Below are 18,728 nucleotides of genomic sequence, written 5' to 3'. Positions count from 1 at the left end.
ACTGTGCCATTCGAGGGATGTATCATTATGAATACATGTGTGTACTGGGATCTGGATGAACAAATGCCACTATGACTTCGGTTGTCAGTGGAAACAATGTAAAAGGGCAACTCTGAGTTATTTTTATAAGTTTAAAAATCTTATATTCCTAGAGTGGTTTCTTTTACAATAAAACACTTGGAAAATGGAAGCTGATTTGTTCCGCTGTAAAATTTCTCATTGTATTTCATGTATATCTAAAAAGGCTAGCTGGGAGTGAGCTGAGACCACTAATAATCTGTGTGCTGAAATCAGATTACTTTTGTAGAATGATCATTCTTGCTTCTTTGTCCATCTTTGGTCATTTCTGTTTATTAGCACTGAGTTTTGTATGATGTTTTGGTTTTGCTGCAGCAGCTGGAAGGTATACATTACTGTGTTATTTCAGGCATACCCAGAAATCCTAAACTGATTATTTTGATATATTCTAGTTAAAAGAAAACACATTTTATCCAATAATCTAAGCACTTATTATTCTTATTACCTTCTTAGTTAACAGTATTCCAAAGCATTTAATACTTTTCCTCAGCTTAGAAAAATCAACCATTGTAGTGCATGTTTTCCAAATAAATATGAAAATAAAATACAGAAATCTTTTCCCACTTATGTCTGTATTATGAATCCTTTATGCATTAAGAATCAATAATGGCTGTTTCCACTATAAATTCCTACTATCAGTTGCTCTTATTTTATAGGATAACTTAATTCTAGAATGAAAATGTGTATTTGCTGAATTTAAAACTGGGGATGCATTACCATTAAGAAATATGGAGATAACAGTTTGGAAATTTATATTTGTTATATGAATGTAAAGAACATTGTTAGGATTTTTAAATGGATTTTTTATTTTATACTATTACTGCAAAGATAAAAGACTTATCTTCCTAAAATCTATTTAGTATATAGTGACATGCCATTATTTATTGGATTAGTTCTCTGGATACTTTGGGGGAGAAAATGATTTTTAATGCAGGAAAATGTTTTTATTCTGTGAAAGACTACACTTGTACAGCATTTTCATTACGTCTGTTGCTGCATCTAACCTTTAACACCGAGTTAGAGCTCTATTGAGGAGCTCCACAAAGGAAAATACTAAAAATAAAACTTACATTCCCCCAAAATATGTTAGACTTGATTGCGTTTAATGCAATACCTCTCCCGTTTTGGAAGTTTGTATTAGTTTCTTTGCTGTTCTTTAATGCAGTAACTTAAGATAGAGCCACTCAATATCCCCAATACCCAGGGATCTAATTCCACTCTCCACCAATCTATTTTATCCCAGTCTTAATGGTTTTGGCCTTTTACAAACACATTCAGCTTAGATTTGCCACTTCATTTCAATCCCTTTGTGCTGCTCAGGTAAGCAAGTCAATTTGACCACATAAAAATCCCCTCTGGAAATGGAAGCCCATGGTGCTGCAGAGGTTGTGCAGCCCCCGTGCTAACCCACCGCTGACCTGTGCTACCTCGTGTTGAGCTGAATTTACTGTGATTGAGAGTGCTCTAGGTGTCCAGAGAAATAGGAGAGCCCAACTTCTGGCTCTGCCAGATGATGTGCAGCCTCTGCCAAATTCCCCCCACCCACCACAGTAAATCCATTTGGAGATGCTCTTAATTTGTATAAGTGGACAAGGAACCAACAGCTTCTGGTACTGTACATCAGAAAAGCTTGAAGATACACATTTTCATGTGAGAGAGGGGGAAAAAGTGGGAAGGAAAATAAAGCACCTTGAGCAGACATACAGCTCCTGACTTGCAGGAATATGAGATCAATCTGCTCTATTTTTAATAGGTAAGAAAAGGTAAATCTTATCAGAAGTATCCCACTGCAATCCTAAAGTTGGTAACTAAGAACTGAGTTAGAAAATAATCTTTAGCCCACCAGTCAAATGACATGTTCACTTGTATATCACCTAAGATTGTGTATTGCTTTTGGAAGCACCTTTTTTTTTTTTTTCTGCCACGTGATTTCCATGCTAGTCAATGCTGGAGATGCTGGAGCGTGCAAATCCTTCCCTTGGTACAAAGCAGCAGCCAAGGGGATGGCTTCTAACTCCTTCCTGGCTCACATTCCCATGGGGAGTCCCTTGAAAAGAAGTGCTGCATCCATTTCACCTCTGCTGGGTGGAGAGAGATCTTGCACAGTTATCTCAGCACTTGGGACAATTAATTTCAGTGACAACAATGCTTATGAAACAGGGTTTGTGTGTGTCCTGTTCCCTCTGAATGCAAGGACAAAGTTCCCGCTACCTTCAAGGATGACAGGATCAGGCTCCCTGTCCTTAGTGCTCCAGAACTGCTTCTCTCAGCACTGGAGCTCCATTCCCTCCTCAGTGCTGAGCAGCATTACGGAGGTTATTGTTGTGCATATAACAAAGCTGAAGCAAAATATCACCGCCAGCAAAACTGCAGTGGAAATTTATTTGTGTAGGTACATTTTTGGCACTGTCTTCACATATGAATACCTGGCAACGCCTGTGAAAAAAATCAATGCAATTTGGGCCTCCAGGAATTCAGGAATTACTATTTCAGCATTGCATATAATGAACGTGTATCAGACGATCTCCAAATTACACAGAATGTCTAAGGCAGATGATCAGAAATTACAATTCTGCTACAGGGGAGAAGTCAGTCCTTTCCTTTCTTCAGAGCAGGCAGAATGCAAGCATGCAGGGATGGCTTTGTCTCCCCCCAGCCCCCCCCCCTTTTTTTTTTTTTGGAGAAACACTGAAAATATTGCCTATTCTTTAAGAAACAAATGCATTCATCACTGCTGATTCCCCAGGGAATGTATGAATCTAGCGTATCTGAGTTGCTTAAGAGGTGAAATAGTTTTTGCTCTTAATACTATGGGCTGTTTGGGTTTTGAATTAATATAAAAAAGGGTTGTTCCAAAGCAACACACCCTGCACAACAGAGGCATTTTACCAATAGATTGGTTTTCATAAGAAAGATACCCAGCTTGTGTCCACTCATTCAACAGTTACAAAAACTGTTTCTGTTTCTATAATAATGGATATTCTCTGTCAAAAATGATAGACTGCCATTTTCTTACAGAGCAAGAAAACTCTCATTTAAAATAAATTTTGAAAACAACACACAGTTTTCCTTCCTTTCAACACCTCCCCCAACCCCCCAAAAGCTGTTGGATTGTTTGACATACAGTACGTTGTAAGCTATTTTATTACTAAGTAGTCTTCCACTAAGTATGTGAATTGTATTGCCGTGCACATGGGAACATCTAAAATTTTCACCAACAGTAATTTCTAATGAAAGGCGGTGGATACATGATTAAATGCACCAATAAAGGCTCAGATAAATAAAGGCAATATGGATATATATATGTATATATTTACAAATAATGAAAACGTAAGATGAACAGTTGGGCAGTCAAGATTTGTTTTTATCAACTGACAGAATTAGTGGAAATATGGATTCTCTTGAACACACTCTAGATATGTTTGAAGAAAAATTAGAGATATTTTAATTCAACTGAGTGGCAGTCCTTCACTTCTGCTTTCTTATTTTTGTAGAACTGAAAGTCTCAATGATGTAATGTTTTGTGAAAGGCTGTTATTTGGAACTTTGATTTCACGGAAAACATTCAACTTATGTACAAATTTTGAAAGAAGATATCAGATATTAGAATTTCCATCAGGATAAAAATGGCAAGAATCACAAAAAAAAAAAATAAAAAATAATACGTTCATTTCTGGTAAAGCAGACTTCTGGTTTAACATTTTGAAAGATGATCACAAGTTCTTTCTAGCAAATCAGCTAAGAAGTAATAAAGTAGCTTAAACAAGATGTTAAAATCATTTGATATAAACAAAACACAGAGTGAAAAAAAAGGAACTTCACATGAAAAATAAAGAGCACCATCTTTACCTGTGCAGTGGTCTAGATCTAGCATGAAAAGAATAAATTAGAAAAGTCTTCTGTTTCTTTGCCTTGTTGTAATAAGAAAGAGAATGCATGCTCACCCAAGCACAAAGAAATCATTGGCTTAGCATTATGAGGACACTCTGCATGATCTATTCCAAGCTTCGTTACAATTATTGTGACTAAAGACTGAGAAATTTAGCACAACTGAGACTAAGTGATAAATAATGCTTAAGCATATCTGCTTCTTGCATTAAGGAGACAGACTAAAGAGTTAATAATGCCTCTGATCATCTTTTAATAGCCTCTAGATGCTTTCACACAATAAATAGACCTGTTGTGAAAATACTTTAGAACACACAGTGAAATACCACATGCATTGTGCCCTTTAAAATGGTTTAAATAGCACAATTATAGATTTAAAGATTGTAATTGATTTAAATTGGTGGTAGAATGTAAAATTTTATATGATGCATGAAACCTCTTAAGGCTTTAAAACTGTAATTATCTTTGTCAGTCTCCTATTGCACCCCAAAGCTTTTCTTTTAATGATTTAGACATTATAGAAAATAAATGAAATGCTCATACGGATTGCCAAATGAAATGCAATGAGAAAAACCGTGTGATGCTGTACCTTTAGGAAGAAGAGGTTGTGTCAGAGTTTGGCTGAACTCTGAATTCCCAAGCCCCAGAAAACTGAGAAGTACATAATGAGTAGGTATGCCCTATATTAAAGACACACACTAGCTTAGGTGCATCGCTTCATATATACCAGTCTGTAAGCTTAAGCAGATACTTGCCATGTACAACAAACATTTGCTGCTTGTTTACATTAGAAAAGTGCATGTCGTGGGTATCCAAAGCAAAGATAAGACTTTAGAGAAGAATTTAGAGAAGCTTCTCAATGTCAGAGAAACTAATTAATTATTCACTTCTATATTGGGAAAGAATACACCGTATTTCAAGTATCTATCACATTTATACATAAAACAGCCATCAGGTATGTAAGACCTACAAAATATATCTTGTCTCTGCTTCCTTATGCAACTCTGTCAGGCAGTTGTGCATATTTGAGGTTGGAGCACTCTACCTGCCACACACATCTGTCTCTCCACTTTAATAGGATTCCACAAACATTCCAGCAGCTCAAGTACATCCAAAACTCAAAACAAAATTCAGCCACAGAGGAAAAACAGTCCGGGTCTGATGAAAACACACCAGTTCCAAGACCCAAGATCTAATGCATTCGTTGATACTGCAGTAAAAAACAAACCCATCTTGTAGGGTTAAACACTGATCCGCATGATAATCTGATAGTGTTTGAAGCCTCTAGACATTATTTAATTCCAAAACAAAAACAACATATAAAGTGAAAGAAAAACATTAACTCAAGAAAGATTATTTCAGTTTATCTGACCCACATTTGGAAACTTAAAACAATTTAACATAGCATAGTTCTGTTCAGTAAATGAACAACAAAAAATTCTTCTCAAATCTGTTTATATTCCTGCAGATGTCAATGCTGATACCATTGCACACACAATGAAGTAAACAATTAAGAATTTCTTTTAATTTCTGCTGCTTTAGAAATCCAGTGAAGAAAAAACCCTCAGTGAATCAATGAATTAAAAATGGATAGAGTCACTAGGAAAAGAGATTGTATTTTCAAGCTAAGAGGATATTACCAACAATAGGTAGTTAAAAATGGAATTAACAACTAATAAAAGTGGTGAAGCATATCTTTTTAAACACCAATTTGAAAGGCTTTCCATTAAAACAACAACTTTAGTCACAAACCTCTAGGTAACACAATGAATAGAATTATTTGTGAGTATGCGGGGGCCAATTACTTTCAACTCCATATTTATGAGTTCCCATTCCCAGTGGGACAGGTACCAGAGTTTATTTTGGTGACGTGTGTTTCACAGAAAGTTATGCATCAAAGTAAACCCTTGATATATAATCTGACATTTTTTCCCAAATTGACAGAGGAAATGTGGCACATTTAACAGTCATTATGACCTCAGCGAAAGGACAGACACGTTCAGGCTGTTGGGAAACAGCATCATTATAGCAAGCAGAAAGATCAGCAATTAATATGAGGTGAGAATGATTTGCTACAGAAATAGTGTTTATGTTTCAGAATTTTTAAGGTATTAAAAATTAGAGGAAAACACTGAGATTCATAATACTTATGTGGCTGGCACAAATAGGCAATGTGTAATATGAAGGGGGAATACAGGGCTTTTTCTCTTAGAAGGTGTATGGAAAATAACATAGAAATTATGTTTTCATAGCCCCACATGGAGCAGTATTAGGTTTGTGTTTTAATGGGAAGCAACCAGTAGCTGAGAAAATGAAACAATTCTGATCATTTGAGAGAAAAAGAAAACTAATGCCAATGACATTGACTTGACTGCAAAGTACTTTTATTGATTATTTTAATTTTCTCTCTCTGACACACACTTAAACTCCTGTTACCTAAGGCTCCAAGGTAAGCTAAGGGTGCTTCCTCTTTTTCTTGGTCTCTCTCTTTTTTTTTTTTTTTTCCAAACAGCACAATTGCAGAATTAAAAGGAATTTTGTAAAATATTCCTGCAGTATTATAAAAACTGAGATTCTAAAGAAGTTAAGTGTGTGGGATGGTATGAGACAATAACGAGCAGAGCACAAGCACGTGCATACACACGAGCATGGGACACAGCAGAAGAAACTGTGTATTTAAGGAAGACTGGCAAGCAAGGAAATGCCATTCTCACTGATTAGATGCTCTAACCTTGAAAAAAGTTTATGTTAAAAAAAAGTAATGAAATATATGTTAGCAGGGTATTAAGTAAAAGCTTAGGGGCAAATGATGAGATGGAAGAAGTGTGCTTCTCTGCTGATCCTGTTCACTGAATTACTACTGCCTTTGTCTAACAGGGGCCCTTGGTCTGTTTATGCATATAGTGGAGTGACTTTTTTTTTTTTCCTGCCAGATAATAATTATGAATGGCAAAACTCTTATTCTGAACTGATTGTTTGGGACTTAATCTACTAATAGCTAAAGCTATAATGGAGACGCATAGCTATACAATGTGCTGCGTTGTATAGTTCTGCAATCACTTCATTTTATAGACTGGGAAACAGAGAGAAGAAAAGTTAAGGAGTACATTTTAAACAGTATTTTATAGACTTCACTGGTTGGGTGTTTCAGTCTCACAATTCTTGCTCACTCCATGGGCTGAGGCTGCAGAAACTCCAGAGCACTGGAAAATCAGGTGCCGAAGACAAAGTGGTTAAAAGCAAACCAGATTTATAAGAAGATAGTTTGACCTGAGTATGAAATGAGCAAGGCAAGCACAGGAAACACAGCCTTTTACTGGAATGTCTAACAAACTGCTTGCCATGGAAAAAAGGAAAAAAAAAATCAGCCGCTTTTGGATTTAAATATTTGGTCAAGGTTTTCAGAAAAATCTGCGGCAGTTGCCTGCTATTTTATTCTACCCCCTACCATACTGTCATCCTGTTCTGAGTGCTGCACATGATTTACCAGATCCTACCTGTCTAAATGATGAAAATGAGAAAGCTTTTACCAAGTATGTATATCATAGAAATGTAACTATTACATACATTGTACCGAATGTTTTTTATCTGGCTAAATACAGTAAGACCATTAATATGAATACTAAGTACAGGGGTCTGCTTAAAAATCCACAAGATTAATAACAAATCATAATACTGGCAAAGCAAAAACAGCCTTGTAAACCATTCTTTTTCAGAAGCCTTTGAAGATACTAGTGGGTATTTGATAGCTGATTTAAAGTCCAGCATGAACAAGATCTATGGGGCTGTGGAATAATGTATTGCGGACAGTAAAGGAAACCCCACTGTTTAAAAGTAGCTTGGAAAATAAACTGTAGAAAATATATGGTAGGAAACAACCCTGTACTAGCTTGGTGAGTGTATAGGTAAAACCTGCAATGCCTTTTCCATTTCCTAAATAATGTAAGTGAAATCTTGGCCTCATTAAAATGAATGGGAGTTTTACGATTTATTTAATCAAGACCAGGATTTAATTCAATAATTTAGGGTTGTCATAGTGAAATAACTTGGTAACCCGGTTGACTTCAAAGAAAAAATCTGGTTTTACAAATTATAGCTGATTTTAACAGTTAATGTTTTAAAGGGACATTTTGAAAATATTTTTGATGTTTATCAGCTGTCACTGATGCCTGCAAAGAATCTGAATTTCCTGTAATTTGCCTTCCTTTTTCATCAATTCATACACGAACTGGAAGAAAATGGTGTTCAGCCCTTCTAATGACTGAAACTATTGAAGTTTTGTATAATCCAGACTCTGGAGATGGAGGAAAAGGAAGACTGGATCAAGCAAAACAAAATGTCTCTCAGAAAGGAGGAAGTGAGAACAACAGAGAAAAAGATATTTTTTAAAGAATCCTGCAAAGCGTGACACGGATGCACCTTAGCATTCATTAAATTCACATTAGCACTAGAAAATAATACCAATGCCATCCTTTAGTATGGCAAAAGTTTATGTTTTCCAAGTAGGGAGAAGTGGCCTTATTACTTGTCTATGAAAACAACTTGCAAAGCAAAATTACCATGCACTGTCGCACTTTGTTGCCTAGCAGGATAATGGGCTACATTCTCACTCCAGATGAAGGGGATGTGCATGCAGTATAATTTGGAAGAAGCAAACAAAATGTATTTGCAAATACTTTACCATAAACATTTACATGAAAAAATGATTTGTGCATCTAAATAAAAAATTTTCAAATGTTAGTGTTTCAGGTGTATTATAGATGTATCTTCACTGTCACAATGAAAGGAGTTTAAAATTGGCCCTACACAGGGGTATAAATTTGAGATTTGAGAATCAGAATGCAGAATAAGATTTTATTTCTCACTAGTTAAACTACAATGGCTCGTCATTGTACTGGCAATATAATTGGTATAGATAATACCAATTAGAATTAAGTATAAAGAAAAACTGCTAAAGGATGAGGTTATCACACAGAGCACTATGGCCACCAACTCTGATGGGTTGGCACACGCTGACACCAGCCAAGGATGACAAAATCTCTGCTGTCATTAAGAACCAACCAAGAGTTCTGCTTATTTTAAGAGACTATTTGAACAGTTTTAATACTTGCTTTTGGATATACACAATTTAAGCAAGTGCAGCGTTGGATAGTCCACATTTCTTTTTACTAGCTCATAACAATACTTCGTCCTAAGAATTACCTAAAAATCTTCCTTAGTTTATTAGGTAAACCTAGAGTATTTTATTCAATCTGCTGTTCAACCACCTGCACACAGACCAAATTTCCCTTTCAAAAAGGCTGTGTCTGTCCCTTTTAAGAAACTGAGTGTTGGACAAAGAGGCCCATTCTAAATTTAGCTCCTTATCCTGTACATAATGCCCATCTCTTTTCTCTTTCTTTGAATGTCTGATTTTCACTCGGGGAACAGGATCTTCCCTAGATTGCAGACCCATTCACTTCATAGCAAGTACTCCCTACAAAATAGTGTTTTGACTATTTTTATCACTTCCTATGTTAAATACCTTCAGGGAAGAAGCAACTGGACTAAAAGTTTGTGGCTTGCTCACTGTACACCACCAGTGACTCCAGCTCATCTATTACACTGCTGTAAGAAGAATTAGACTCCAAACCCATTTGTCTGCTTTAATACTAGGTCTTTTAGGTTGCAAATGGAACAGATTTTTATTTAAACCCCCATCTAAGAGTGTCATTATCCACAAATCTGCTCATAAATGTTTTGGCAACTGACAAAAAAAATTAACTTCAGAAGAGGAAGCCATTAGGATGAAAACATTTCAAATCATGTCATTCATCAGATCTCTGCTCATCCAACAAAACTTGCTTTTGTTACAGGCAATTGTGGTGCTTAATCTCTGTACTTTTCAGCAACACATTTTTCTGATTAAAAAAACATAATCATACTGGCAGTAGATAGAGATGGAAAAGACCTAGCTCCCTTCCATATAGATATAATTCCTGGCAGGGTGTATTTCAGATATTAAATTGATCCAAAGCTTAGTGTTAGCCAACGGACTGAATATGCAAGTCTTTGTGTAGGTGCTGCAAGACTTTGAATTTAGAGAGCCAAAATGTCTTTTTTTTTTCCCCCCATTGTACAATATTCCCACTTTTGTGACCTGTATAATCCCAGATCATGTCAATGAAGTTCATCAGCATCTACACTACACAATGGAAAACAGTGTGACACAGCCTAACTTGCCTGAATGGATTTGGAACTCTTCCATGCGCTACAGGTGCAGATGGGCCCGAATACCCCAGTGGGGCCAGAAGAGAAACTTCTGGAAACTGACGGGCATGCCTGAAGGATGGTAAAAGGCAGATGAAAAAACAGAATGGCAGAGTGAAAGGTGAAGAAGGGATAAAGTTCTTTCCAACACTGCAATCGCATGGTGCTACAGTGAATAAGGGGCTCATGGGGAGAGAAGGAGAGCTTTGCTGGATTTTGAAGGTGATATTGATATTTTATGTAGTTTCTTCCTCAATCTTTGCCCCTCTCCCATCTATTTTTAAAGGCACGATTTGCTTTGATCTGTAGGGGAACCCTCTTCCTAGCCTGCACCATGAAAAAAACCCACAAACTATTAAACAGCCAGTTTGTGACTTTCTCTTTTTTCACTTCCTCTAATGATGTCACAGAGGAGCAGAATCTGTCCCTTCCACACGTGGCACTGAGAGCTATTGCAGAACAGACAATAAAATACCCTGCTACTACCAAAACATCAGCAGAAGCTCAGCTGAACCAGAGAAAGTGATGGAGATGAAATCTTCTTTTAATTAAAATAACTGAAAAATTAAAATAAGAGGGAGAAATGAATATCCCATTTGCTTGAAATCATGATAGTCAAAGAAATTTATAAGGAGGCTATTCTTCTAGTCACCTCCATCTCAGTAAATCCATCAGCAATGAAAGACTGTTCATGACCTTCATTCACCCTTTTAATTTAGGCATCTCAATGTCGGTATGTTCCTTTAAACACATATAAGAGCTTCCTCTTCACCTTAACATTTTTATATAATGGTTTCTGTACAATTAAGGAATTATGAAAGCTCACACAAATGTGTTATTGTTAAATTTATTGTCCATACGTACCAATAATGCTCAAAAAAGATTGTGCCCTAATTTTCATTCTAAATGTGAGTGGTTTTGTGCAGCTATTATACACATTTAAATGCTGCTTACAGATAACAGTAATTTCTAAATATATAGAAAAACATATTAATATATCTACCTAGCTATATATGTTTTTAATTACAAACAGGAATTGGAAGGTGGAAATTTAACAGCTATATTGAAGATAATCAGAAGAGTTCTTTCCATAAAGGCTAACAACAGATAATTACTTTCTCAGGAAATCACTAAAATGACAGGATTTTTCTGCTTTGTTTTCACTGAAGTTTTATGATGCTCCCTTCTTGCCACTTAGCAATGAAACAAATGAGGTTAGATGGCAAAGATTATGAAAGAAATTAGCAATAATGAGTCCAGTAACTAAAAACATTAGTAGAGAAAATTGAGTTGACCTTACTTTTATAATTATTCATTTTCTTAATTGTTTTTTTTTTTTTTCTGGAATAATTGGAATGAAATTAAATAATACAAAGTACTATTCACTACTACGTGTGATCATGTATTTGGCATAGATTAATAACCTTCCCAAATACACAATGCATTGCCCATTTTAGAGGTCACCTCCTGGCAAATACCTGTTCTGAGCTGTGACCTTGCTACAGAGATCCTCTCTCTTCTAAACTTTCACTTCAGGATTATTACACACTTGTTTTCTAACAGCAATGAAAGCCTTGTAATTTTAGTATTTCATACGTACAGTCGCCAATCCAGAGATAAAATGGATTTAAATTATAATCACTGATGTCTCTTTCCAGTTCTGCAGCCAGCCTCAAAATAACACATTTCTTGGTCAATTCTTTTCAGCTACACCAGTGAATCAAAGTGGAAGTCCACCAGCTTATCATAGCTGTTACCAAGTGTACTCCTTAGGCAAATGTAGGGAACATTATCCTCTCCTTTGGGCAAATAACACATCTGTCCCACTGAAGCCTGTGGAAATACTGAAGGAGAGTAAGTGGTGCTGCCCTATACCAGCCGATGTTTGCAGAATCCATTCCTGTGTTATCAAGTGAAACAGTATGATTAGTTCCGACAGTTAATAAAAGATAAAAACTGAATACTTCTCACATTCAGGGTTACAGCCCTTCATATTTATACGCAGACAACTTTGACATCGTAAAGCTCTGTCTAATGCCATGTGATATGCAATTCCTCCCACCTTCTGCACATTTCTTTCCAGAACTACATTCCCCAAGATGAATATCAGACCACACGCAATTCCATGGAACAAAATTTTATCATAAAGGGAACACAGGCTCTCGTGAAATCAGCTAAAATCTTGTGGAGTTTTAAATTGCTGAAGAGAAAACTTAAGGTAACCTTCCATTCAGAGCTATATGGATCTCTTCCTTCTCCCTTTGTTCTTTGGCTTCATCCATCTATGAAATACAGTACTTTGCGGATGACAAATATTACGAAATTAAGGTCTCCCAATACTCTTATAAAGTAAAGAAGCATTATTACTATTATCACTGCCTTGTAAATGGGAACCCAGAGCATAGAAGCTGAACGACTTAGCCTCAGGTGATACACAAATATATGACTGAGAGAGAAATCAAATTTTGAGCTCCCAGATCTATCCTGTAGCTACAGCATAACCTGAAACTGAGTCAGGGAGGTTTAAAGGCTTTTTTGGGAGAATGGATCAAACTTTAAGCCAACCTGGTTCAAATCTTAAAATAGTACCCAAGCTTGTGGAAGTTGCCTTGGGCGTAGGTTTTGTCTGAGTTTTATTGGAACTTCGGTGTTGATGCAGACTCAGCATCAACAACGTAGATCCCAACATACTCTTGTGAATCCAATGCCAAACAGTTTCACACAGTTCTTGTTCCATGTTTAAATTCAATTTAAAAAGTAGTATTAACAGGTAAAATGATTGCTGCTGAGCTGCCATACATCATGTGTTTAGTTTGATACATTACCTCATGCTCAGTTTCAAATGGGGAGGTGGGAATTAGTGGACTCCCTCTCCAATTATTAATTCTGCAGAAACACACAGAGCTCAGCAAGGGGACACAGTCCCAAGCTTCCCATAGACAAACAAACCTAACAGTTGAGAGGATATGAAGAAAAAAGTGGCCTTATGCACGCTCACTTTCCACTGCACTCTCAGGTTCTTTATTTCCCTGAGAAAATGTATTTCCTTAAAAACCGATTGTTGTTAAAGAAAAAAAGAAAAGCTAACTGCACAACATAAAGTGCAAGGCCTAGTTTAAATTGGCATAACTTAAAGCATGATTTGTAAAAAATAATGAAACCAACATCCTGTTGTACAAGCATGCTTCTCAGCCGCACCCAGCACAGATCCTGAAATATTGCACCAATGCAGAACACAGAGGCTCTTGAATATATTGCATCCAGTCCCCACGTGCCCTTTGGAGGGCTGCTCACAGCTTGGTGGGCAAATGCAAAGCCCAGAATTCAGAGCATCAAAACCACTCTTCCTGACCCCTAAAAGACACGTCCAAGTAACTCATCCTAGGCCTATTATAGTAACTTAGGAGATGTAGGGAATTAAAATGGAAAAGTTATCTCCTAAATGTTGATTTCAAACCAAGTATTGGAATTTGCCTGCTTGCACATTCACTTACTGAGGGGAACATGTAACCTGGGGACAGTAACCTCACTACTCTGCATTCCAGTTCACACACACAAGGAAAGAGGACAATCCCCACTCCATGAATTAAAAAAAGAAAGACTACAAAAAATCTCAGTTAAATAACACAAGAGTTTTCATTTCTTAAATAAGGATTTAATTGAGATCGGTAAAATTGTATACATCTACATTCTTGTATTTATTTCCAAGGTCAGTCCTTGATCTTTTTGTGGTTTTTCCCTATTATGAATTTATAATTACGCAGAAATTTAACAAATGTAAAACAGATTATTTAAGCAAGGCATCTCAAACCACTGATAAGAGACCAATAAAATTTCATTCAGAAATGTGTCATTATTTGTCCATTCCTATTTATTATAATAAAAAAGGAAAAAAATATATTTGAGTCATATTTCCTGCGAGTTCATCATACCCTGGCACATAACATTTGTGAATTTTATTCAATTCATTTAAAATGATTTCTAACACACAGGCAGCAAGTTAAGGACTGCGAGGAATTCAAATGATCACCAGGCATGCAAGATTTCTCAAGAGACAGCTTTCAAACCGCAAGTGAGGTATATTTTCCTTTAGGAATTGTACATAAAAAAAAATTAGATCTAATGACTACATATTTCTCAAAAGAAGACAGGCTTATTCATGTTGTGAAATCAATTGACTCACATATCCTTAAAAGGGCAGGTACTGTTCTCCGCAGAAATTCAATTTGGGATCGCCCAAACGATGGCAGTACAACAAATTTCAGCAGCTCCAAGCCTGGCAGAACTAGAGGCAGGAGAATTGTTTTTTGCTGGTGTGGCCCAGAGCCCACTGTCATTTTTAGCATGTCAATTTTTTTGTCCCTCATACCAGCATGCCCTCCTGTTACATTCCTTGCAGAGGAGGGTGAAGACCCCACAGAGCTGCTGCCCATCATTTTGCACAAGTGGTGGGAAACAACAGGGCCGAGGAGAGCCCCGAGCAGCTGGCCCTGCACACCAGCTGCAGCAGCACGCAGAGATGTGATGCACCCAAGGGTGCTGGCAAGGCTGCGACTGGGGCAGATGGGAACAGGGCTTAAAACACGCTGTGAAGCCCTCAGATTTTTAAAGTCTTGTTCTTCGTCCATTCACCTGTGCTCAGCACATGACTTCCTGATCATCTCTCTTCCTCCATTCCACCTCCCTCGCTGTTCCCTTTCTAAACTTCAGTCTCACTTCTCTTGCTGCCTGACTGCTTTATACCGCTCCCATCAGCAGCTCCACCTGCTTTTCTTCCCTCATTATTCCATTCTTCCCTAAAACACAAATCCAGACCTCATAAATTCACTGTCTCTGCTCCTTCCTTATATCTAATGACATTCATTTCCTTTAACCACTTCTTGTACGCCGGCAACACTTGTGTCTCAAGCACAACTCCACTCGTGAACACTTCGGTCACTCCATCTACCTTTAATATTCCTTCTAGTCATAATTTTGGTCTCTCCCCCAGCATTAAGTTTACAACTTCTAACACTCAGCTTACTGTATAAGAAAATTGTATTATCTGGAGGCTGTAATAGAAATTGAAGAGAACAGATTTTTGCTTTCAGTAAATCAGAATTACCTACATGCTCTATTATCTGGGATCACAATTAACCTTTTGTTAGTCAGCTTTGTAAAGAACGTATCTTCACTTTGCAAATGAAGGAAAATGCTTCACTCAGTCCCCAGGTTTGATTTACAACCAGTAACACTGTGGACTCAACAAACAGAAATTGCTGACTACTGAGAACAATGAACTTGTTAGTTAACAGAATTAACAGTGCGTTGTTTAAGTATAATGACAGCAATAAAACAAGAGATGTGAAGTTGATACAGTCACAACTGAATCGTAATGGATGAGATATTTACGGCAAAGCTGTTAAAACATTGAATAAAATATGGGAAGAGCAAAAGCAGATGTGATTTTATTCTTCAGAGTTGAAGCTTGTAAAGTATGAGATAGCATGAGTAATAATCACAGGTTCTAGTTCACAATGCATTAATAAATATTGATATGATGCCAGTGCTGAAACTTTCCAGATACAGAAATAAAGTGAGAAAGCATGCTCTTGCATTATGTATTGCTAAGTTTAGATTTTACGGCACACATGGCAATATATTCATTATGATATTACACACACCCCTACACTATCTCACACACACACACCTCTCTTTATTTAGGATCAGAACAAGCATTCAGTTTGCCAATTGCCAGTGCTACAGCCCCCACTGCTGCAGGTACATCCCCCGTAGCACAACTGACAGGATGGATCATACGAGAACTCTTTATCTATTTTAGTGCAGAACTATCCACCCAGGCTTCAATGGTTTGGGAGGAGAGCTTGGGCAGAGCCACCGACTTTGCCCTGCAGCACATCAGGCATTGCTGGTGGGGCTCACCAGTGGTGGGATTGCAGGGGAGAGGGCTGTGGAACTACGCTGGGTAGTAATACTTTCAGCTCCTCCAACTGGACTCTGAAAAGCATCTCCCTCCATCAGCTGACAGAGCTATTGATCACACAGGTTTAAAGCAGAGACTCCCCCCCCCCCCCCCCCCCCCCCCCCCGGGGATGGTATTTCTAGCTAGAAAAATAAAAAGATTGAAAAGATGCACCTAGAGACATAAACATCAAATTTAAGTACTTAGAGCATCTGAAGCCCAAAATGTTTTTGTGATCTATCCTCACAATGTTGTTTAAAAAATATTAATGCTACAGTCTCCAAATAAGATATAGGGAACTTGAGGACAGAAAGACCAAGTCACACAGGAATCTCGGACAGAATAGTAACCTAAAGTTCAGCTTCCCAAGTCCTGAATTTGTATCTTGCTTATTGCACCATCCATATTTCAGACCACCCTACGGAAATCAACATTCCCTACTCTTAGAATGCTTCACTGGTCTCTAGTACCTGCAGGATAGGTTATGCTTTGCTTTTAAATATCCACTCTAGATAAGCATTTAATTCCTTGGCTATTATACCCTACTTTTAACTGGCAGAAATTGGCAGAAACTCCCTATCATCTCTTCTTAAGTCACTGCTTTATTTTCTATATCACTTCTGCAGATTTGCATTAAATTTTCCATCAGTCCTTGCCACTCTTGAGATTGTTTCCCTACATTTTTCTTACAGTGCATCCACCTTCATCTGCTTCCATCCACTAAGCTTATATTGAGTATTTGCTTTCTTTACAACCTGGTCAGACAGCAGGTTTTCAGTCTGCAGTCTCATACACAAGTTAAAATAGTGCAAACCAATATAAACAAGGAAAAAAATGTACTTTGAACCTGAATCAGTTTCCTTTGTACCTGCTCAGACACATTTGCGCTGGCATGGCCACGCTGCCAGTTAATGTCCATTTGCATACATAAAACACTTCACAAGCCAGTACATGACCTTTTTGTTTTGTTTTACTTCAAATACATCAATCAGCCAACCTACCTAAGTGACTACTTCTGCATGACTGAAGGATAAACACAAAACAATTCCTTTCTCATCCCACTGATTACAGCAAAGCTACAATGTCCTCCTTCCTCCCCTTTTTTCTCAGAGAACACGAAACATGCTACAGCTAGCTAGTGTCCCCAATGGCTGGCATCTCTGCATAATGCTTCCTGCAAGTTCAACTTACAGTAAGAAAAGGCTAAACAAATTACTTGGTTCTGAACCTTGGATTAATACTAATGTGAAACCCCAACATTTCTTCACACGTCCATTAGCAGTCTGGAAGCTGATGGCAAGCATATACTACTGCACATGCCATGATTTCTATGAGTTTACATAATTACATATTATTCCATTATTTTTCTAGAAATTTCCATTCTAAACCCCTATTGGGAAAGAACGGATATAATTTCCCTGTGACTTACTATGATATTCTCTTCTTATTCATCATCAATCTAATCTCCAAAGGAGGAAACTACAAAAAACCTCGCTTCCTTGAATTCGAATCTCTCTCAAAGGATACCTTTTTCTGATTTCAAACCATGAAGCAGATTTACATTGGAACAACTTTATTTTGGCTGGTCAGGTATAGGAACTGTATACGGTGCGTGAAGAGCTAACAGTTCACATCTGGTCCGGGACTCTCCTGCAGTTATAATCGGCCTAATTCAAAAAGTGGGGGAGGAGGAATGCAATGAGTCCCCAAACAGAGCTCTCCTCTGATTTCTGTACTATTTAGCATAATTTGTTATATACTTTTCTGCTGTTCCTACAACCTCGGACCATCAGATACAGGTTCTGAAAATATACCTGCAACAGAATCCCACAGGTTTTGATTTTGTGCTTTTCAATTTCGACGTAATTCCTGTCTTCAGGTTATGGCTCCTTACTACAACATTTTTGTGTGATTTATTTTATCTTTGTACTATTTTAGGCCAGGGCTAATTTCTATGGAAGATATTCAGTATGCGCAGTAGCAGTGGTTTAGGTAGCCCAGAATAGCTGTACTGTACTTGGCAGGCCTACTGCCCTTTTTTCACAATTGTCATTCTCACTTGTTTTCTGGGACATGCACCTTGGCTGAACTACCCAAATTTAGATCTATACCTCAGACACAGCAAGTCCTTACAGCTTCCTTTTCAGTCTTTGAGTCTTATTTGGAATATAGCCAGGCAACTAGCCCAGTGTTTATGTACCTCCACTCTATAATTATGAGAAAAACATTTACTTAGGAAAAATACTATGAGAATAGACAGTAATGGACAACCCTTCCAACAGAATTCCACCGGGCAGGAAGGAGATCAGAGCTGGGACCTGCCCTCCGCCGCAGTCATGGATACAGAGAATTACCACAATAGCTCTAGCTAATGCTAATTTTACAAAGTTGTGAAACGAAACAGCATGCATATGCCATCTGTGCATGAAACAGCCATATATATTAACAGTTCCAAGAAAAGGTCATATAGGCACGCAGATGTGGTCCTAGGTTCGTGTTCTTTTCAGGTTCTTATACAACAGGGGTGGCAGAGTTTCTGGAAGGATTGTTC

The sequence above is a fragment of the Cygnus atratus genome, chromosome 16 (genome assembly GCF_013377495.2).
Source record: "Cygnus atratus isolate AKBS03 ecotype Queensland, Australia chromosome 16, CAtr_DNAZoo_HiC_assembly, whole genome shotgun sequence".
NCBI classification, from domain to species: domain Eukaryota; kingdom Metazoa; phylum Chordata; class Aves; order Anseriformes; family Anatidae; genus Cygnus; species Cygnus atratus.
The sequence above is the reverse complement of the archived record's forward strand: the minus strand, read 5'-3'. Positions refer to the sequence as shown.